The sequence below is a fragment of the Urocitellus parryii genome, chromosome 1 (genome assembly GCF_045843805.1).
Source record: "Urocitellus parryii isolate mUroPar1 chromosome 1, mUroPar1.hap1, whole genome shotgun sequence".
NCBI lineage: Eukaryota > Metazoa > Chordata > Mammalia > Rodentia > Sciuridae > Urocitellus > Urocitellus parryii.
This window is the reverse complement of record NC_135531.1, coordinates 171,891,000-171,912,808: the sequence shown is the minus strand read 5'-3', so window position 1 is coordinate 171,912,808 and position 21,809 is coordinate 171,891,000.

Genomic DNA, 21,809 nt, shown 5'->3' with positions numbered 1-21,809 from the left:
TTAGGCCTATGGTTAGGGCTAGAGATATTTGTTAGTGTTAGGGTTAGGGGTTAGTGATAGGGTTAGGGGAAAGGATGGTGTTATACCTAAGTTCAAGTCTAGGGCAAGGGTTAAAATTAGAGATAGGGCTAGAGTTATGTTTTGGGTTATGATTAAGGCTAGGTAAAGGTCTAAGATGAGAACTAGTGTTAGTGTTAGGATTAGGGCTAGTATTAGGGCTGGGGCTAATGTCAGGTCTGGGTTCATGGTTATGGTTAGAATTAGGGTTAGGTAATGGCTAGGTCTAGTGTAAGGGTTAGGTTTTAGGTTAAGTGTCAGGTTTAATCCTAAGTGTATTATTAGGGCCAGGGTTTGAGTAGTGTTTGGTTTAGGTTAAGATTTAGGGTTAAGGCTTGAACTAGCATTAGGAATAAGGTTAGGGTTTGGGTTAAGGTAATTGATAGGGTTAGGTTTAAGGTTCAGGTTAGGTTTAGAGTACTGAATAGGGTTAGTGTTAGCAACAGTGTTAGCATTAGGCCTAGGGTTAGCATTTGGGTTAGACTTATCGTTAGGGTAATGGATAGGTTTAAGGTTAGGCCTATGGTTAGTGTCAGGGTCAGGTTTGGGGTAAGTGTTAGCATTTGAGCTAGGATTAGGGCTAGTGTGAGGGTTAGGGTTAGAGTAAGGGCTAAAGTTAGGGTTAGGGTTAGGGTTATGTTTAGATTAATGTTAGAGTTTGAGCTAGAATTATGGTTAGGGCGAGAGTTAGGGTTAGGGATAGGTCTAGGCTTCTGGTTAGGGTTACAATAAGGGCTAGGTTTAGGGCTAGGATAAGGGCTATGTTTTGTTTGAGTTTTATTGGTAGCATTATGGCTATGGGTAATATAAGAGCTAGGTATATGGTTATGGCTAGTTTTAAGATTAGGGTTATGGATAAGTCTAGTGTTCTAGTTAGGTTTTGGGTTAGGATAAGATTTAGAGCTAGGGATTTTTTAGGGTAACTGTCATTGTTCCAGTTAAGGTTAGGTTTAGGGTAAGGGCCAGATTTAGGACTAGCGTTGGGTCTAGGCATAGAGTTAGACTTTACTTTAGGTTAACAGTTATTTTGAGGGCTAGTGCTAGGTTTTTGTTTAGGACTTAAGCTAGATTTATGACTCTATTTAGGATTAGATTTGGTCTAGTACTAGTGTTACTGTTAGGTTTAGGTATAGGTTTAACAGTAGGGGTTGGGGTAGGGTTCCCTTTATGGTTAGTGTTATGTTTAGACCTGGGGTTAGTGTTAGGGTCAGAATAAGGGTAATAGTTAGAGTTAAGGTTAGAGCTAGAATGAGGGCTATGGTTAGGACTAGTAATAGAGATAGGGTTTGAGGTAGGCTAAGGATTATGGTTAGGACTAGGGTAGCATTAGGGTGAGGGTTTGGCTTAGGGTAAGAGACAGGGTTAGAGGTAGGGTTAGGGTTAGGGTTAGGGTTAGCTTTAGGGTTAAACGTAGGTTTAGAGCTTGGAATAGGGCTCAAATTTGAATTAGCATTAGGGCTACAGCTAATAAAAGAATTAGGATTCTGATTAGGGCTAGTTCTAGGGTTAGCATTAGGTCAATGTTTAGAGCTAGGTTTACTGTTAGGGTCCAAATAATGGTCAGTGTTACTTCTAGGTTAGGGTTAGGACTCAAATTAGGGTGATGTTTAGGGCTAGGTGTAGGGTTAGTGTTTGGTTTAGGTTATGGGTTAGGGTTAGGGTTATTGCTCTATTTTTTTAGGGTTAGGGTACTGTTAGGGCTAGTTTTCCAATTAGCATTAGGGTTATGGCTAGTGTTAGAGTGAGCTTTAGGCTAAAGGTTAGGGTTAGATCCAAGTTTAGGGCTAGGGTGAAGTTTAGGGCTAGCGTTTGGGCTAAGGATAGGGATAGAGTTTGGGTTATGGTAACGGATAAGTTTAGAATTAGTGATAGGGATAGGTCGAGAGTTAGAATTAGTCTTAGAGCTAGGTATAGAGTTAGGTTTAGGGCTAGGGATAAATTAGGGCTAGATCAGATCTATGGTTAGTGGTAGGTTTAGGCCTAGGTTTAGGGCTAGTTTTAGGGTTAACTTTAGCGTTAGGGTAAGGTATGATGTTACAGCTACATTTAGGGCTAGGACAAAGCATAAAATTAGGGTTACAGCTAGGGTTAATGTTAGGGTTAGGATTAAGGCTAGGCTTAGTGATAGGATTAGTGCTAGGATTTGTGTTAGGTTTAGGGCTAGTATTAGGGATAGGGCTAATGTCAGGTCTAGGGTTATGGTTAGGGATAGTTTTAGGGTAAGGATTATGTGCAGATCTATTTTAAGTGTTAGGTTGAAGGTTAGGTTCAGTTTTACAGCTAGGGGTATTATTAGGGTCAGGGTCAGGGTTAGGGTATGGGTTAGGTTAAGGATTAGGCTTAGGGCTCAAATTAGCATTAGGGTTAGTTTTAGGGTTAGGGTAATGGATATTTTTAAGTTTAGGGTTAAGGTTAGATTTAGAGTAATAAACAGATTTAGGGTTAGGGATAGGGTTAGGTTTAGAACTAGGGATAGAATTTGGTTAGGGTTATAGTTAGGGTAATAAATGGAATTAGAGTTACAATTAGGACTAGGGTTATGTTTAGGTTAGAGCAAAGGTTAGGGTTTGGCCTACGGTTAGATTTTAGTTAGTGTTATGGTTAGGGTAATGAATAAGATTAGAGCTAGGGATAGGGCTATGATTATGGTTAGAATTAGGGCTGTGGTTTGGGTTAGATTTCGGGTTAGGACAAGGTTTAGGTTTATGGTTAGGTTTAGGTTAAGTGTTAGGGCTAGGATTAGGGTTAGGGCTAGGGTTAAAGCTAAGGTTAGGGCTCTGATAGGTCTAAGTTTTGAATTAAGTTAGGGCTATTTATAACTAGGGCTAATGTTAGAACTAGGGTTATGATTAGGGCTAGTGTTAAGTTTAGCATTATTTGTAAATCTAGTGTGTAGATTTGGTTTAGGTTTAGGGTGATGATTAGAGATAGGATAATTTTACTGTCAGAGTCAGCATCAGTGTCGAGATTTTTGGTTAGTGTTAGTTTTAGAGTTAGATTATGGCTAGGTCTAGTGTAAGTGTTAGGTTTAGGTAAGGGTCAAGTTTAAAGCTAGGTGTATTATTAATAGGGTTACAGTCCAGGTAGGGTTTGGTTTAGGTTAAGTTTTAGGCTTAAGGATTGAATTAGCTTTAGGGTTAGGGTTATGCATAGGGTAATGAATAGGATTAGGTTTAGGGTTCCAATTAGATTTAGAGTAATGGATAGGGTTACTGTTAGTATTATGCCTAGGGTTAGCATGTGAGTTAGGTTCATCTTTAGGGTAATAAGTAGTGTTAGAGCATAGGTTAGGCTAGGGATAAGATTATGATTAGGGATAGGGTTAGGGTGAGGTATAGGGTTAGTGTCAGGGATAGTTTTAGTTTAAGTATTAGCATTTGAGCTAGGGTTAGGTCTTAAGAGAGGATTAGGGTTAGAGTCAGGTCTAGGGTTATGGTTAGGGTTATGATTAAGGCTAGGTTTAGGGCTAGGATAAGGGCTAGGTTTTGTGTGAGGTTTAGGGTTAACATTAGGGCTTTGGAAAATATAAGAGTTAGGAATATGTTTATATGACTTGTTTTAGGGTCAGGGTTATGGATATGTCTAGTGTTAGGATTTGGTTTTGGGTTAGGATAAGTTTTAGAGCTAGAGTTTGTTTAGGGTTAAGGGTCATTGTTCAGGATAGGGTTAGATTTAGTGTGAGTGCCAGAATTCCAACTAGTGTTAGAGTTCAGTTTAGTGTTAGGGTAAGGTTTAGACTTAGGGATAGTGTTAGGTTTGGAATAAGGGTCAGGGTTAAGGTTAGGTTTAGAGCTAGAATGAGGGATAGGAGAGGACTAGTAATTGAGTTAGGGTTTGAGGTAGGCTATGGATTAAGTTTAGGACTAGGGTAGCATTAGAGTGATGGTTTGGCTTAGGGAAAGAGATAGGGTTTAAGGTAGGGTTAGGGTAAGGTTTAGGGCTACAGTTAGGGTTAAGATTAGAGTTAAAACAGAGTTAGGTCTTGGATTCGGGCAAGGATTTGTTTTATCATTAGGGCTATGATAAGAACTAATGATGAAGGCTAATGAAAGAACAGGTTTCTGCTTAGGGTTGTTCTAGGGTTAGCATTAGGGCAATGTTTAGAGCTAGGGTTAGTGTTAGGGGCTGAGTCAGTGTCATTGTTATTTCTAGGGTAAGGGTTAGGACTCAAATGAGGGATAGGTTTAAGGCTACTTGTAGCTTTATGGTTAGGTTTAGGTTAAAGGTTAGGGTTATGGCTCAGTTTTGTTTTAGGGTTAGGGTAGCTTTAGGGCTAGTTTTCCAATTAGCATTAGGGTTAGGGCTAGTGTTAGGGTGAGATTTATACTTAATTTTAATTTTAGATCCAGGTTTAAGCCTTGGGAAAAGGTTAGAGCTAAGTTTGGGGCTAGGGATAGAGCTAGCATTTGGGTTATGATAATGAATATGTTTAGAACTAGGGGTAAGGGTCGGGTGAGAGTTAGAGTTAGTCTTAGGAATAGGGATAGGGTTAGCTTTACTGTTAGGGCTGAATTTGGGCTAGGAATAGTACTAGGGTTAGTGTTAGACTTAGGCCTAGGTTTAGGGCTCGGGTGAGGGTTAGCATTAGGGTTAGGGTAAGGTATGATGTTATAGCTATGTTTAGTGCTAGGACAAGAGATAAAATTAGTGTTAGGGCTAGTGTTAAAATTAGGGTTAGGACTTAGTCTAGGCTTATAACTATGATTCTATCTATGGATAGGGCTAATGTCAGGTCTAGGGTTAAGGTTAGGCTAGGGTTAGGGTTAGGCCTATGTCTCAGTTATGTTTCAGAACTAGGCCTAAGTTTAGGGCTTGTTTTATGATTAGTGATAGTGTTAGGGCAAGTGGTAGGGTGAAGTTTAGGCTTATATTTATTGTTATGGTTAGATCTAGGTTTAGGGCTATGGCTAGGGTTAAGGCTAAGGTTAGGGCTATTGTTTGGGTTATGGTAATGGATAGGGTTAGAACTAGAAATAGGTCTAGGGCGAGAGTTCTATTTAGTCTTTGGGTTGTGGTAGGGGTAGGTTTAGGGTTAGTTCTAAATTAGGGCTAAAATTAGTGCTAGGGTTAGTGTTAGGGTTAGACCTCGTGTTAGGGTTAGGATTAGGTTTATGGGAAGGGATAGGGTTATAGCTAGCTTTAGGTCTATGGTGAGGGTTACAATTAGGATTAGGAGTAAGGTTAGGGTTTGGGTTAAGATTCACGTTAGATATAGGGTTAAGCTGAGGGTTTGTGTTAGGGTTAGGGCTAGGATTTGGGCTAGGGCTAATGTTTGGTCTAGGTTTATGTTTAGTATTAGTTTTAGTGTTAGGTAATAGCTATGTCTATTATAAAGGTTAGGTTTATGGCAGGGGTCAGGTTTAAACCTAGGTGTATTATTCTGGTCAGTGTCCAGGTAGGGTTTGGTTTAGATTAAGTTTTAGGGTTAAGGATTGAATTAGCTTTAGGGTTAGGGTTCTGTATAGGGTAATTGATGGGATTAGGTTTATGGTTCCAGTTAGGTTTAGGGTAATGCATAGGGTTAGAGTTAGCAATAGGGTTATTATTAGGCCTAGGGATAGCATTTGGGTTAGACTTACCTTTACGGTTATGGATAGGGTTAGAACTAAGATTAGAGCTTGGATTACAGTTAGGACTAGGTTTAGGGTAAGTGTAGGCATTTGAGCTAAGGTTCGGGATAGTGCACGGTTTAGGGTTTGAGTCAGGGCTAGGGTTAGGTTTAGGTTTAGGGTTATGTTTAGACTAACGATTAGAGTTTGAGCTAGGGTTAGGGCTAGGGGGAGGGTTAGGGTTATGATTAGGGCTAGGATAAGGGCTAGGTTTTGTGTGATGTTTAGGGCTAACATTATGGATATGGATAATGTAAGAGCTAGGGATATGGTTATGGCTAGTGGTAGGGTCAGGTTTATTGATAAGTCTAGTGTTAGGGTTAAGGCTTGGTTTAGGTTAAGGCTTAGACCTAGGGTTTCCATTAGGTTAAGGGCCATTGTTGGGTAAGGGTTAGTATTATGGTAAGGGCCACAATTAGGACTAGTGTTTGGTCTAGTGATAGGTTTAATCTTTACGTTAGGTTAAGGGTTATTGTTAGGGCTAGTGCTAGGTTTTTGTTTAGGGTTAAGGCTATATTTATGACTATATTTAGGATTAGGTTTGCTCTAGTGCTAGTGTTACTGTTAGGTTTAGGTATAGGTTTACCAGTAGAGGTAGTGTTAGTGTTCGGTTTAAGGTCAGGTTTAGATCTAGGGTTAGTGTTAGGGTCAGAATAAGGGTCAGAGTTAGGATTAGGGTTAAAGCTAGAATTAGGGCTAGGTTTAGGTCTGGTAATAGAGTTAGGGTTTGGGGTAGGTTAAGGATTAAAGTTAGGACTAGTTTAGCATTAGAGACAGGGTTTGGCTTAGGTTAAGGCATAGGGTTAGAGGTATAGTTAGGGTTATGGTTAGAGCCAGGGCTCGGATTAAGGCTAGAATTTGTGTTAGCATTAGGGCTATGGCTAATGAAAGAACTAGTTTTCTGATTAGGACTAGTTCTAGGGTTAGCTTTATGGCAATGTTTATTCCTAGGGTACTCTTAGGGTCCGACTAAGGGTCACAGTTATTTCTATGGTTAGGGTTAGGACTCAAATTAGGGCTAAGTTTAGGGATAGGTGTAAAGTTAGTGTTTGGTTTAGGTTAATGTTTAGAGTTAGGATTATGGCTCAGTTTTGTTTTAGGGTAGGGTAGGGTTAGAGCTAGTTTTCCAATTTGCATTAGGTTTAGGGCTAGTGTTAGGGTGAGGTTTGGGCTTAAGGTTAGGGATTACAACCAGGTTTAGGGCTAGGGTGATGGTTACAGTTATTATTGGGGCTAGGGATAGGGCTAGGTTTGGGTCATGGTAAAGGATATGTTTTGAACTTTGGATAGGTCTAGGGCAAGATTTAGAGTTAGTCTTAGGGCTAGGGATTGGATTAGGTTTAGGATTAGGTGTAAATTAGGGCTAGGATTAGCCCTTGGGTTAGTGTTAGGTTTTGCCTAGAGTTAGGGCTAGCATTAGGTTTAGCATTAGGGTTAGGGTAAGGTATGATGATACAGCTAAGGCATTGGATAAAATTAGGGTTAGGGCTCCAGTTAAGGTTAGGATAAGGATTAAGGCTAGGCTTAGAGCTAGGATTAGGGGTAGAGTTTGTGTTAGGGTTAGGGCTAGGATTAGGTCTAGGGCTAATGTCAGTTCTAGTATTATGGTTCAGGATAGTTTTAGGTTTAGGTTTATGGCCAGGACTATTGTAAGAGTTACATTGAGCGTTAGGGTCAGATTTACAGTTAGGGGTATTTTTAGGGTCAGAGTCAGGGTAAGGGTATGGGTTATGTTAAGGTTTAGGGTTAGGACTAAAATTAGCATTAGGGTTAGGGTAATGAATATGGTTAGGTTTCAGGTTCAGGTTAGGTTGAATATAATGGACAGGGTTAGGGTAAGGCACAGGGTTAGAATTAGGCCTAGGGATAGAATTTGATTAAAGATATGGATCAGGTAATGGATAGGATTAGAGCTACAGTTAGAATTAGGATTATGGTTAGGTTTGGGCTATAGTTATGGTTAGGCCTAGGGTTAGAATTTGCTTAGGGTAATGGTTAGGGTAATGGATAAAATTATATCTAGGTTTAGGGCTAGTGTTATGGTTAGGAATGGGGCTATGGTTTGGTTTAGGTTTCGGGTTAGGACAAGGTTTAGGTCTAGTGTTAGGTTTAGGTTAAGTGTTAGGGCTATGATTAAATATAGAGTTAGGGCTCGGATTAGGGCTAGGTTTTGGGTTAGGTTAGGGCTAGTGTAGGTTACGGCTAATGTAAGAACTAGGGTTATGATTAGGGCTAGAATTAGGGTTAGCATTAGGATTAGATCTAGTGTTTATATTAATTTTAGATTTAGGGGGATGATAGGAGATAGGGTTAGTGTTAGGGTCAGAATAAGGATCAGTGTTACTTTTAAGATTAGGGATAGGACTTGAATTAGGGCGAGGGTTAAGGCTAGGTATAGGGTTAGGATTTGTGTTAGTGTTAGGGTAAGAATTAGGGATAGGGCTAATGTCAGGACTAGGGTTATGTTTAGGTTAGAGTTAGGGTTGGGGCTATGGCTCAATTTTGTTTAGAGCTAGGGCTAGGGTTAGTGCTAGTTTTTGGATTAGCGATGGTGTTAGGGCTAGTAGTAAGGTGAGGCTAAATCTTATATTAATTGTTATGGGTATATCTAGTTTTAGGGCTAGGGCTATGGTTAGGGCTAAAATAAGGACTAGTGTTCTAGTTATGATAACAGATAGGGTTAGAACTAGAAATAGGGCTAGGGTGAGAGTTAGAGTTACTCTTAGGACTAGGGTTAGGGGTAGGCTTAAAGTTAGTGCTAAATTAGGGCTAGCATTAGCACTAGGGTTAGTGTTAGGGTTAGGGCTATGCTTAGGGTTAGTTTTAGTATTAGGGATAGGATTAGGTTTAGGAAAAGGATTGGGGTTATAGCTAGGTTTAGGGATAGGGCGAGAGTTAGAATTAGGGTAAGGGCTAGGGTATGGTTTAGGGTTTGATTAAGGCTAGGTTTAGGGTTAGGCTGAATATTTGTGTTAGGGCTAAGGCTAGTATTAGAGCTAGGGTAATTTCAGATCTAGGTTTATGGTTAGTATTTGTTTTAGTGTTAGGTTATGGCTATGTCTATTGTAAGGTTTAGGTGTAGGGTACGGGTCAAGTTTAGAGCTAGTTGTATTATTAGGGTCAGAGTCCAGTTAGGGTTTGGTTTAGGTTAAGATTTAAGGTTAATGCTTGAATTAGTGGTGGGTTCAGATTAGGGTTAGTGTAATGGATAGAATTAGGTTTATGTTTCTGGTTAAGTTTAGAGCAATGTCTAGGGTTAATGTTAGCAATAGGGTTATCATTAGACCTATGGTTAGCATTTGGGTTATGCTTTTCTTTAGGGTAATGCATAGGTTTAGAGCTAAAATTAGTGCTAGGGTTAAGGTTAGGATTAGGGCTAGTGTTAGGTTTAGGGTAAATGTTAGAGTATGAGCTAGGGTTAGGGCTAGGGAGAGGGTTGGGTTAGAGTCAGGGCTAGGGTGATGGTTAGGGTTATAATTAGGGCTAGAGTAAGGTATAGGATAAGGCTAGGTTTGTGTGGTGTTTATGGCTAGTATTTGGGTATAGGTTAGGGTTAGGGTTAGGGTAAGGGCCAGAATTAGGACTAGTGTTGGGTCAAGGGATAGGGTTAAACGTTAGGTTAGATTAAAGGTTATTTTTAGGGCTAGTTCAAAGTTTTTGTTTAGGGCTAGAGTTAGATTTATGACTATATTTAGGATTAGGTTTGGTCTAGTGCTAGTGTTACTGTTAAGTTTAGGTACAGGTTTACTGGTGGGGTAGGGGTAGGGTCCAGTTTAGGGTTAGTGTGTGGTTTAGTTCTAGGGTTAGTATTAGAGTCAGAATAAGTGTCAAGGTTTGGGTTAGAGTTACAGCTAGAATGAGGGCTAGGGTTAGAACAAGTAATAGAATTGGGGATTGGGGTAGGCTAAGGATTCGGATTAGGACTAGGTAACATTAGGATGACGATTTGGCTTAGGGAACGGGATAGGTTCAGAAGGAGGGCTAGGGTTAGGGATTGGTTTAGGGTTAGTGTTAGAGTTAGGGTTAGGGTTAGCGTTAGTGTTTGATTTGGGGTTAGGGTTAGGTTAACGGTTAGTGTTAGGGTTAGTGTTAGGTGTAGGGTTAGGATTAGGTGAGGGTTAGGGTTAGGGTTAGGGTCAGGGTTAGGGTTAGGGTTAGGGTTAGGATTAGGGCAGGTTTAGGTTTAGGGTTAAGTTAGCATTTGTGATAGGGTTAGGGTTAGGGCTAGGGTTATGTTAAGGTTAGGGATATGGTTTGGGTTATGGTTAGGGTTAATGTTAGGGTTAGGGTTAGTATTCAGGTTAGGGATAGGGTAAGATTTAGGGTTAGGGATAGTGTTAGGATTAGGGTTAGGTATATTGTTAGGCTTAAGGTTAGAACTAGAATTAGTGTTAGGGTTACGGTTAGGTTTAGGTTTGCAGTTAATGTTAGGGTTTGTGTTTGGGTTAGGGTTTGGGTTAGGGTTAGGGTTAGGGTTAAGATTAGGGTTACATTTAGTGTTTGGTTATGCTTAGGCTTAGGGTTAGGGTTAGTGTTATGTTTAGGGTTAGGGTTTGTTATAGGGTTATGGTTAGGGTTATAGTTTAGGTTAACGTTAGGGTTGGTTTTAGAATTAGGTTTATGGTTAGGTTTAGGTTTGGCGTTAGTGTTAGTGTTAGGTTTATGGTTAGGGTTTTTTTAGGGTTAGGTTTTGGGTTAGTGTTAGGATTAGATTTAGCATTAGCTTTAGGGTTAGGTTTAGTTTTATGGTTAGGGTTATGGTTAGGGGTAATTTTAGTGTTACATTTTTGAGTAAAAGTTAGGTATGGGGTTAGTTTTACATTTAGGCTTAGGATTAGAGTAGGTGTTATTTATACAGTTATGGTTAGGACTAGAATTTGTGTTTAGAGTTAAAGTTAATGTTAAAGTTAGTGTTAGGGTTAGTGTTAGGGTTAGGGTTAGGCAAGGATTAGGGTGAAGGTTAGGATTAGGTTTTGTGTTAGGGTTCAAGTTAAAGATAGGTTTTGTATTAGGGTTATTGTTAAGATGTGGGTTAGTGTTAGGGTTACAGTTAGGGTTAGGTATATGGTTCGTGTTAAGGTTACGTTTGGGGTTAGTGTTAGGGTAATGTGTAGGTTTATGGTTAACTTTAGGGTTAGTGTTGCAGTTAGGGTTAGGATTTGGGTTAGGATTAGTGTTGGGTTAGGGTTACAGTTAGGTTTATGGTTAGTGTTAGAGTTAATGTTAGATTTAGTATTAAGGTTAGGGCTAGATCTATGGTGAGGATTAGTGTTAGTGTTAGGGTAAGTGTTAGGGTTAGGTTTAGTGTTCGGGTTAGTGATTGGGGTAGGATTTATGTTAGGGTTAGTTTTAGGGCTAGGGTTAGGTTTATACATTTACGGTCAGGTTTAGGGTTAGTGTTAGTGTTAGGATTACGGTTCATGAGAGTGTTAGAGTTAGGGTTACGGTTAGGTTTAGGGTTATTGTAAGGGTTAGTGTTAGTGTTAGGGTTAGGGATAGGTTTAGGGTTAGTTTTAGGGTTAGGGCTGGGGTTAGTGTTAGGGTTAGGGTTCATGTTAGGTTAGGGTTAGGGTTAAGGTTAGTTTTAGCGTTAAGGTTGGGGTTATGGTTAGGTTTAGTTTTAGTGTAAGGGTTAGGTTTAGTGTTAGGGTTAGGGTTTGTGTTAGTGTTAGGGTTAGTTTTAGGGTTAGAGTTGGGTTTAGGTTTAGGGTTAGATTTAGTGTTAGTGTTATGGTTAGGGTTAGGGAGAATGTTAGGTTTAGTGATAGATTTAGGGTTAGAGCTACGGTTAGGTTTAGGGTTAGTGCTACAGTTAGAGTTAGTTTTAGGGTTCATTTTAGGCTTAGGGTTTGAGTCAGGTTTAGTGTTAGGATTGTGTATGTGTGAGGGATATGGGTTGTGTTAGGGTAAGGTTTAGGGTTAGGGTTAGTGTTAGGTTTAGGGATAGGGTTAGGGTTAGGGTCAGGGGTAGAGTGATGCTTAGGGTTAGGTTTAAAATTAGGTTTAGGGTTAGTTTTAGGGTTACTTGTAGGTTGGGGTTATTGTTAGAGTTAGGATTAGCATTAGCGTTAGGGTTAAGGTTTATATTATGGTAAGGTTTAGGGTGAATGTTAGGGGTAGATTTAGGTTTAGGGTTAGGTTCAGTGTTGGTGTGAAATTTAGGGTTAGGTATAGTGTTAGGGTTAGGGATAGATTTAAGGTTACTTTTAGGTTTAGGGTTTGAATTAATGTTAGGGTTTTTGTTACACTTAGGGTTAGGGTTATGGCAGGTTTAGTGTTAGAATTAGGGTTAGGTTCATGGTTAAGTTTAGTGTTAGGGTTAGGGTTCAGATTAGCGTTAGTGTTAGGGTAAGAATTATGGTTTGTGTTAGGGTAAGGGTTAGCTTTAGGTTTTGTGTTAGGGTTAGAGTTAAAAATACGGATTTGGTTATGATTAGAAGGAGGGTTAGAGTGAGGCATGGGGTTAGGATTAAGGTTATGGTTAGGATTCGAGTTAGAGTGAGACAGGTTTAGGTTTAGAGTTAGTTTTAGGGTTAGTTGTTGGTTAGGGTTAGTTTAAGGATTAGGGTTAGGATTAGTGTTAGGGTTCAGTTTAGGTTTATGGTTTGTGGAAGGATAAGGTTTAGGGTGAGGGTTAGGGGTAAAGTTAGGTTTAGGGTTAGGTTCAGTGTAAGGGTTAGGGTTAGAAATAGTACTAGTGTTAGGGATAGGTTTAGGGTTAGGCTTATGGTTAGGGTTAGTGTTAGGGTTAGGGTTAGATTTATGGTTTAGTTTGGGGGTTAGGGTTAGAGTTAGGGTTTGAGTTAGGGTTAGGTTAGTTTTAGAATTAGGGTTAGGGTTTTGGTTAGGGTTAATATTAAGCTTAGTGTCCGTGTAAGAAGTATGGTTTGTGTTAGGGTAAGTGGTTTAGGTTTTGTGTTATGTTAGTGTTAAACTTAGGGTTTCTGTTATGATTAGTAAGAGGGTTAGAGTGAGTCATAGGGTTAGGTTTAGGGTTAGTATTAGGGTTACGGTTAGGTTAGGTATAGTGTTAGCATTTGTCCTAGGGTTAGTGTTAAAGTTAGGGTTAAAGTAAGGTTTAGGGATAGGGTTAGTGTTAAGTTTAAGGTTAGGCTTAGGGTTAGGGTTAGTGATAGGGTTAGTGTTGGGGTTAGGGTTAGTGTTAGGATAAGGGTTAGAGTTAGTGTTAGGTTTAGGGTTAGGGTTATGCTTAGGGTTAGTTCTAGGATTAAGGTTAGGGTTTGGATTTGGTTTAAGGTTAGGGTTAGAGTTAGGGTTAGGGTTAGGGTTAGGGTTAGTGTGAGAAATAAGGTTTGTGGTAGGGTAAGGGTTAGGGATATTGTTAGATTTAGGGTTAGAGTGAGGCTTAGGTTTAGGTTTAGGCTTGGTTTTAGGGTTAATTGTAGGTTAGGGTTAGTGTTAGTGTAAGGGTTAGGATTAGTGTTAGGGTTAGGGTTAAGGTTTGTGTTATGGTAAGGGTTAGGGTGAGGGTTAGGTTTTGGATTAGGTTCAGTGTTAGTGTTAGTGTTAGGGATAGTGTTAGGGTTAGGGATAGGATTAAGGTTACTTTTAGGTTTTGGTTTAGAATTAGGGTTAAGGTTAGTGTTACGGTTAAATTTAGGGTTATGTTTAGGTTTAGTGTTAGGGTTAGGGTTATGTTTATGGTTAAAGTTAGTTTTGGGTTAGGGTTAGGTTCAGGCTTCTGGTTATGGTAGGTTTAGTTTTAGAATTGGGGTTAGGGTTTGGATTAGGGTTAATGTTATTGTTAGTGTTAGGGTAAGAATTATGGTTTGCATTAGGGAAAGTTTTGGTTTAAGTTTTTTGTTAGGATAAGAGTTAAAATTAGAGTTTTGAATATGATTAGAAAAAGGGTTAGAGTGAGGCGAGGGTTAGGGTTAGGATTAGTTTAAGAGTTACCAGTAGTTTAGGTATACTGTTAAAGTAAGGGTTAGGGTTAGTGTTAGTGTTAGGGTTAAAGTAAGGGTCAGGGATTAGGATTAGTGTTAGGTTTAGGGTTAGGCTTAGGGTTAGGGTTAGTGATAGGGTTATTGTTGGGTTTATGGTAAGTGTTAGGATTAGGGTTAGGTTTAGTGTTAGGGTTTGTTTTACGTTTAAGGTTTGGTTTAGGGTTCAGTTAGGGTTAGTGTTCGGTTACTTATAGGGTAAGGGTTGGAGTTAGGGTTAGTGTTAGGGTTAAAATTAGTTTTATGATTAGTGTTAGGGTTATTGTTACTGTTAGATTTAGGTAAGTGTTAGGGCTAGGTTAAAGGTTAGGCTTAGTGTAAGTATTAGTGATAGGGATAGGATTAGTGTTAGGGTTATGGTTAGGGTTAGGGTTAGGTTTAGGGTTAGGGTTATGGTTATGGTTATGATTAGAGTTAGTGTTATGGTTAGTGTTGGTGTTACTCTTATGCTTAGGGTTGTGTTACATTTAGGGTTAGTGTTATTGTTAGGGTTAGGGTTAGTTTTAGTGTAAGTGTTAGTGCTAGGGTTAGGGTTAGAGTTAGTTAAAAGTTAGAGTTAGTGTTAGTTTATGTTTAGGGGTATGTTTTGTGTTAGGGATTGTGTTAGGTTTATGGTTAGGATGAGCATTTGGGTTACGTCAGGTTAAGGGTTATGGTTAGGGTTAGGATTATTGTAAGGGTTAGTGTTAGGACAGGGTGTGGGTTAGGGTTAAGTTTAGTGTTATGGTTATTAATATTTTTAGGCTTAGTGTAAGTGTTACGGTAATGGTTAGTGTTAGGGTTCGGGTTAGGATTTGTGTTAGGGTTATGGTTAGGATTATGTTTAGGGTTATGTTTAGGGTTAGTGTTAGGGTTAGGGTTAAGTTAGGGTAAGGGCAAAGTTAAGGGTATTGTTAGGATTCGAATAAGAGTTAGGATTAGGGTTAATATTAGGGAAAGGTTTAGGTTTAGGGTTAAGTTACGGTTATTGGTAGGGTTAGGGATCATGTTAGGATTAAGGTTAGGGTAAGTGTTAGCTTTAGGTTTATTGTTAGGGTTAAGTTTAGGGTTAGTGTTAGGATTAGGGTTAGGGTTATACTTAGGTTTAGAGTTAGTGTCAGGATTAAGGTTAGGTTTATGGATAGCTTTAGGTTTAGGTTTAGTTTTATAGTTACTGTTATGGTTAGTTTAAGGTTTAGGATTAGGGTTAGGGATAAAGATAGGATTAGTATTAGTGTTAGGGTTTAGTTTAAGTTTTGGGTTACTTTTCTGGTTAGGGTTACAGTAGGTTATGCGTTAGAATTAGGTTTACGGTTTGTGTTAGGGTTAGGGTTACGGTTATGGTTAGGGTCAAATTTAGGGTTAAAGTTAGAGTTACTGTTATTGATAATATTAGGGTTAGGGTTAGTGTTAGGTTTAGAGTTTAGGTTAGTGTAAGATTTAGCATTAGGGTTTTTTTAGGGGTTATGTTTAGGGTTATAGTTAGAGTTATGATAAAAGTTAGGATTAGGGTTAGAGTTAGGTTGAGGTTTAGGGTTAGGTTAGGCTTATGGTTAGTATTAGGGTTAGAGATAGAGTTAGGGTTAAGGTTAGGGTTAGGATTAGGATTAGGGTTAGGGTTTGAGTTAAATTAGGATTAGGGTTAGGGTTATGGTTTGTGTTATGGTATGGGTTACGGTTTCTGTTAGTTTTAGGTATAGGTTTAAGGTTAGGGTTAGGATTAGGGATAGGTTTATGGCTATGGTTAGATTTAGTGTTAGGGTTGTGTTAGTGTTAAGGTTAGGGTTATAGTTAGGGTTAAGGTTAGGTTTAGTGTTTGGGTTAAGTTTAGAGTTAGATTTACTGTTAGTGTTAGGGTTCGGGTTAGGGATCCTGTTAGTGTTAGTGTTATGGTTATGGTTAGTGTTACAGTTAGAGTTAGGGTTAAGGTAAGGTTTAGTGTTTGGGTTAAGGTTAGAGTTAGGTTAAGGGTTGGTGTTAGGGTTAGGGTTAGGGTTTATGTTAGGTTACAAATTAGTTTTAGGGTGAGGCTTAGGGTTAGTGTCAAGGTTAGGTTTAGCTTTAAGGTTAGATTTAGGGTTGGGGTTAGGGATAAATTTAGGGTTAGTTTAAGGTTAGTATTTTTTTTAGGGTTTGTGTTAGGGTTATTGTTAGTGTTACAATGAGGTGTACTATTAAAGTTAGGTTCGGATTAGGGGTAGGGTTAGGGTTCATGTGTGGGTTAGGGTTAGGGTTATTATTAAGTTTAGGGTGAGGGTTAGAGTTAGGTTTCAGTTTAGTGTTAGTGTTAGGTTAGTGTTAAGGTTATGGTTAGGGTTAATGTAAATGTGAGGTTTAGGGTTAGGGTTAGGGTTACATAAGGGTTAGGGTTAGTGTTAGTGACAGGTTTACAGTTAGGGCAAGGTTTAGGTTTAGGGTTAGGTTTAGCATTAGGTTTAGGGTTAGGCTTAGGGTTAGGGTAAGAGTTAAGGTTAGGGTTAAGGTTAGTGTTAGGTTAGGGATAGTGTTAGAGTTAGGGTTAACATTAGTGTTAGTGTTAGGGTTAGGTTTAGTATTAGTGTTTAGTTTAAGTTTAGGTTTAGGGATAGTTTTAGGGTTAGTATTATGGTTACTAATATCATTAAGGTTAGTGTTAAAATTAGGATTAGTGTTAGGGCATGGTTATCATTAGGGTTGTGGTTAGGTTTTGGGTTAGTGTTAGAAATAAATTAACCATTTATTAATTGGGTTATTTGCTTTTTATGTTTTTGTTTATTTCCTTCTTCATCTATTTTTTTTGATAGTTAAAAAATATTTTATTTAACCAACATTTTCAGAATGTTAGTTTGCTGATTTCTTTCTAGTTTTAGTTATAGCCATTTTAGTAGGTGTAATGCTATGTTATTGTCGTTTTAAATAGAATTTGCCTAATGAATAAAAATATCAAGCATATTTCAAAAAAAAAAGAAATAAAGTTTGGGTTAGGGTTAGTGTTACGCTAGGATTAGAGTTAGGGTTTGATTAGGGTTAGGGTAATGGTAAGGGTTAGGGTTAGGGTTAGGGTTTGGGTTAGGGTAAAGGTTAGCTTTAGGGTTTGTGTAAGGGTTAGGGTTAGTGTTAGGATTAGTATTAGGATTAGTTTTAGGGATAGATTTGTGTTAGAGTTAGGGTTTGGGTTATGGTGAGGTTTAGGGTAAGTTTTATGTTTAGGGTTAGGGTTACGGTTAGAGTTAGTGTTAGGGTTAGGGTTACGATTAGGGTTAGGGTTAGGGTTAGAATTAGAATTAGGGTTAGGTTTAGTGTTATGTTAGGGTTAGGGTTAGGACTAGTGTTTGAGTAAGGGTGAGAGTTAGGTTTAGGCTTAGTGTTAGGATTACGTTTAGTGTTATTGTTAGGATTAGGGTGAGGGTTAGGGTTAGGGTAAGGTTTACGGTTATTGTTAGGGTTAGGGTTAGCTTTAGGTTTAAGGTTTGGTTGGGGTTAGGGTTTCGGTAAGGGTTATGTTAAAGTTAGAACTTGGTTTAGGTTTTGTGATATTGTTAGTGTTAGAGTTAGAGTTATGGTGAAGTTTAGTGTTAGGGTTAGGTTCGGGTTAGGGTTAGGGTTTCGGTAAGGGTTATGTTAAAGTTAGAACTTGGTTTAGGTTTTGTGATATTGTTAGTGTTAGAGTTAGAGTTATGGTGAAGTTTAGTGTTAGGGTTAGGTTCGGGTTAGGGTTAGGTTTCGGGTTTGAGTTAAGTTTAGGATTAGGATTAGTGTTAGCTTTAGGTTTAGGGTTAGGGTTAGAGTTAGGGTAAGGGTTAGTGTTACTGTTCGGTTAGTGTTATGGTTAGGGTTAGGGTTAGTGTTAGGCTAAAGTTTAGGCTTAGGATTTGGTTCAGTGTTAGGGTTAGTGTTTTGTTTAGGGTTAGGGTTAGGGTTAAGGTTAGAGTTAGTGTTAGGGTTAGGTTTAAGGTTAGGATTAGGATTAGGGTTAGGATTAGGGTTAGGGTTTGGGTTAATTTAGGGTTAGGGTTAGGGTTATGGTTTGTGTGAGGGTAAGGGTTACGGTTTGTGTTAGTTTTATGTTTATGTTTAGGGTTAGGGTTAGGGTTAGGGTTAGGAATAGGTCTAGAGCTATGGTTAGAGTTAGTGTTAGGGTTAGGGTTAGAGGTCATGTGTTAGGTTAGGGTTATGGTTAGGGTTAGTATTACAGTTAGAGTTAGATTAAAGGTTAGTTTTAGTGTTTGGGTTCAAGTTAGAGTTAGGGTTAGGTTTAGTGTTAGGTTTCAAATTAGGTTTAGGGTGAGGCTTAGTGCTGGAGTCAGGGTTAGGTTTAGCTTTAGGGTTAGGTTTAGGGTTGGCATTAGGGATAGTGTTAGTGCTAGTTTAAGGTTAGTATTTGGTGTAGGGTTTCTGTTAGGTTTAGGGTTAGGGTTACTGTTACGGTGAGGCTTAGTTTTAGAGTTAGGTTCTGGTTAAGGTAGGATTAAGGTTCGTGTTTTGGTTACAGTTAGGATTATTTTGAAGATCAGGGTGAGGGTTAGAGTTAGGGTTAGGTTTAGTGTTAGTGTTAGGTTAGGGTTAGGATTAGTGTTAGGTTTAGAATTAGGTAAGGGTTAGGGTTAGTGTTAGTGACAGGGTTACAGTTAGGATAAGGGTTAGGTTTAGGTTTAGCGTTAGGTTTAGGTTTAGGCTTAGGTTTAGGTTTAGAGTTAGCGTTAGGGTTAAGGTTAGTTTTAGGGTTAGGGTTAGGGTTAGTGTTCCAGTTCAGGTTATGGTTTTTGGTTTGGGTAGGTTTTGTGTTAGGGTTAGGATTAGGGTTAGTTTTAGTATTAGATTTAGGGTTAGGTTTAAGGTTATTGTAAGGATTAGGGTAAGGTTTAGGGTTAGTTTTAGGGTTAGTATTAGGGTTAGGGTTTGGGTTATGTTTCTAGCTAGTTTCACAGTTAGGTGTAGGTTTAATATTATTTTAGGGTTAGTGTTAGGGTTCAGCTTATGGTTTTTGTCAGGGTTAGGTTTTGTGTTAGGGTTTTGGTTAGGGTTACTTTTAGTATTAGGTTTATGGTTAGGTTTAAGGTTATTGTTAGGTTTAGGGTTAGGACAAGTGTTTGACTAGTGTTTGTTAGTGTTATGTTATAATTTAAGGTTTAGGGTTATGGTTAGGAGTTGTTTTTGACTAGTGTTTGTTAGTGTTAAGGTTAGCATGTTTGGGTTAAGTTTAGGTTTAGGGTTAGTGTTAGGGTTAGGGATAGTTTTAGAATTTTATGGTTAGGGTTAGTGTTAAAATTAGGGTTAGGGTTATGGTATGGTTAGTGTAGGGTTGCGGTTAGGGTTTGTGTTAGTGTTAGGGATCAAGTTTGGGTTAGGGTTAGTGTTACGCTAGGATTAGGGTTAGGCTTTGGTTAGGGTTAGTGTTATGGTAAGGGTTAGGGTTGGGGATAGGGTTGTGGTGAGGTTCAGGATAAGGGTTAGGAATAGTGTTAGGGTTAGAATTAGGGTTAGGGTTAGGGTTAGCTTTAGGGTTTGTGTTAGGTTTAGGGTTAGGGTTAGTGTTAGGATTAGTGTTAGGATTAGGGTTAGGGTTAGATTTGGGTTAGGGTTAGGATTTGGGTTATGGTGAGGTTTAGGGTAAGTTTTATGGTTAGGGTTATGGTTATAGTTAGAGTTTGTGTTAGGGTTAGGGTTAGTGTTAGGCTTAGGGTTAGGGTTAAGGATAGTATTAGGGTTAGGGCTAGTGTTATGTTAGGGTTAGGGTAGGTTTAGGACTAGTGTTTGGGTAAGGGTTAGAGTTAGGTTTAGGGTTAGGGTTATGATTACGTTTAGTGTTAGTGTTAGGTTTAGGGTTAGGGTTAGGGTGAGGTTTAGGTTTAGTGTTAGGGTTAGAATTCACTTTAGGTTTAGGGTTAGGTTTGGGGTTAGGGTTACAGTAACGGTTATATTAAAGTTAGGATATGGTTTAGGTTTTGTGTTAGTATTAGGGTTAGGGTTAGTGTTATTGTGAAGGTTTGTTTTAGGGTTAGGTTTGGGCTATGGTTAGATTTAGTGTTCATGTTAAGTTTAGGATTAGGGTTAGTGTTTGCTTTAGGTTTAGTGTGAGGGTTAGAGTTAGGGTTAGGGTTATTGTTAGTGTTTGGTTAGGGTTAGTGTTAGGGTAAAGTTTAGGGTTAGGATTTTTTTTTTTTTTACTTTTGGGTTTAGTGTTATGGTTAGCGTTAGGTTAGGGTTAGGGTTAGTGTTAGGGTATGTGTTAGGTTTAAAGTTCGGTTTAGGTTTATATTTATGTTTAGGGTTATTGTTAAGTTTAGGGTTAGGGTAAGGGTTAGAGTTAGTGTTTGGGTTAGGGTTATAGTTAGGTTTAGGAATATAGTTAGGTTTGGGTTAGTGTAGTGTTAGGTTTAGGGTTGGGGTGAGTGTTAGAGGTAGGGTTTGGGTTAGGATAAGGATTAAGGTTATTGTTAGGGTGAGGGTTGGGGTTAGGATTAGGTTTAGGTAAGGGTTAGGGTTACAGTTAAGATTAAGTTGAGGTTTAGCATTAGGGTTAAAATTAGCTACATTTAGGTTTAGCATTAGGGTTAATGTTAGGGTTAGGGTTAGGGTTAGGTTTAGAATGAGGGTTAGGCTTAGGTTTACAGTTGGTTTAGGGTTATGGTTAGAATTAAGGTTAGTCTTAGATTTAGGGTTAGTGTTAGGGTTAGCATTAAGGTTAGTGTTAAGTTTAAGGTTAGGTTTAGGGTTAGGATTCCTGATATGGTTAGGGTAGGGTTAAGGGTTAGTGTTGAGATTTGAGTTAGGGTTAGTGTTAGGGTTAGTGTTAGGTTTAGGTTTAGCATTCGGGTTAGGGTTAGGTAAGGGTTAGGGTTAGGTTTAGGTTAGGATTAAGGTTATGGTTTAAATTATGTTTTGTGTAAGGTTTAGGGTTACATTAGCGCCAGGGATAGAGTTAGGGTTAGTGTTAGTGTTACGGTTAGGTTTAGTGTTAGGTTTTTGGTAAGGTTTATGGTTATTTTAAGGGTTGGTGTAAGTGATAATTTTAGGTTTAGGGTTAGTGTTTGCATCATCTTAGGTTTAGGATTATGGCTAGTGTTAGGGATGTGTTAGGGATAGGGTTAGGCTTAGGTTAAAATTAGTTTGGGGGTTAGAATTAGAGTTAGGTTTATGGTTAGTTTAAAGATATCTTAGGTTAGGGCTACATTTAGGGTGAGGTTTGGGGTTAGTTTTAGTGTTAGAATTATGGTTAGGTTTAGAGTTAAAATTAGGGTTAGGGTTAGGTTTAGTGATAGTTTTAAAATAAGGTTTAAGGTTAGGGTTAGTGTTTGGGTTAGGGTAAGAGTTTTTGTTAGGGTTAGGGTCAACTTTACAGTTAGGTTTAGGGTTAGTGTTACAGTAAAATTTAGTGTTAAGTTTTGGGTTGGGTTACTTTAGGGTTAGGGTTAGGGTTAGTGTTAGGTTTAGGGTTAGAGTTTGTGTTAGTGTTAGTGTTAAAGATAGTATTAGGTTATCGGTTTGATTAGGGTTAAGTTTAGGTTTAGGGTTAGGGTTAGTGTTAGGTGTAGGTTTAGATTTAGGGTTATTTTTAGGGTTAGGGTTAGGGTTAGGATTAGTGTTATGGTTATGGTTAGATTTATGTTTAGGGTTAGTGTTATTGTTAGGTTTAGGTTTTAGGGTTAGTGTTAGTGTTAGATTTAGTATTAGGGTTAGGTTTATGTTTAGTGTTAGTGTTAGGGTTAGGGTTAGTTTTAGTTTTAGGGTTATGATTATGGTTATTGCTAGGGTTAGGTTTTGTGTTAAGGTTAGGGTTTGGGTTATGTTTATGGCTAGTTTTAGTTAGGTGTAGGTTTAATGTTAGTGTTAGGGTTAGTGTGCGGGTTCAGGTTATGGTTTATGTTAGGGTTAGGTTTTGTGTTTGTGCTAGGGTTAGGGTTAGTTTTAGTATTAGATTTGTGGTTAGGTTTAGCATTATTGATAGCTTTAGGGTAAAGTTTAGGGTTAGGTTTAGGATTACTGTTAGGGTTAGGGTTAGTGTTAGGGTAATTGTTAGGGTTAAGGTTAGGGTTAGTGTTATTGTTAGGTTTAGGGTTAGGTTTGTGTTTAATGTTATTGTTAGGGTTTGTGTTAGGATTTGTGTTAGTATTAGGTTTAGGGTTAGGTTTAATGTTATTTTTAGGGTCAGGTTTAGAGTTAGGATTAGTGTAGGGTTTGGGTTCATGTTATGGTTAGTGTGAGGGTTAGGGTTAGTGTT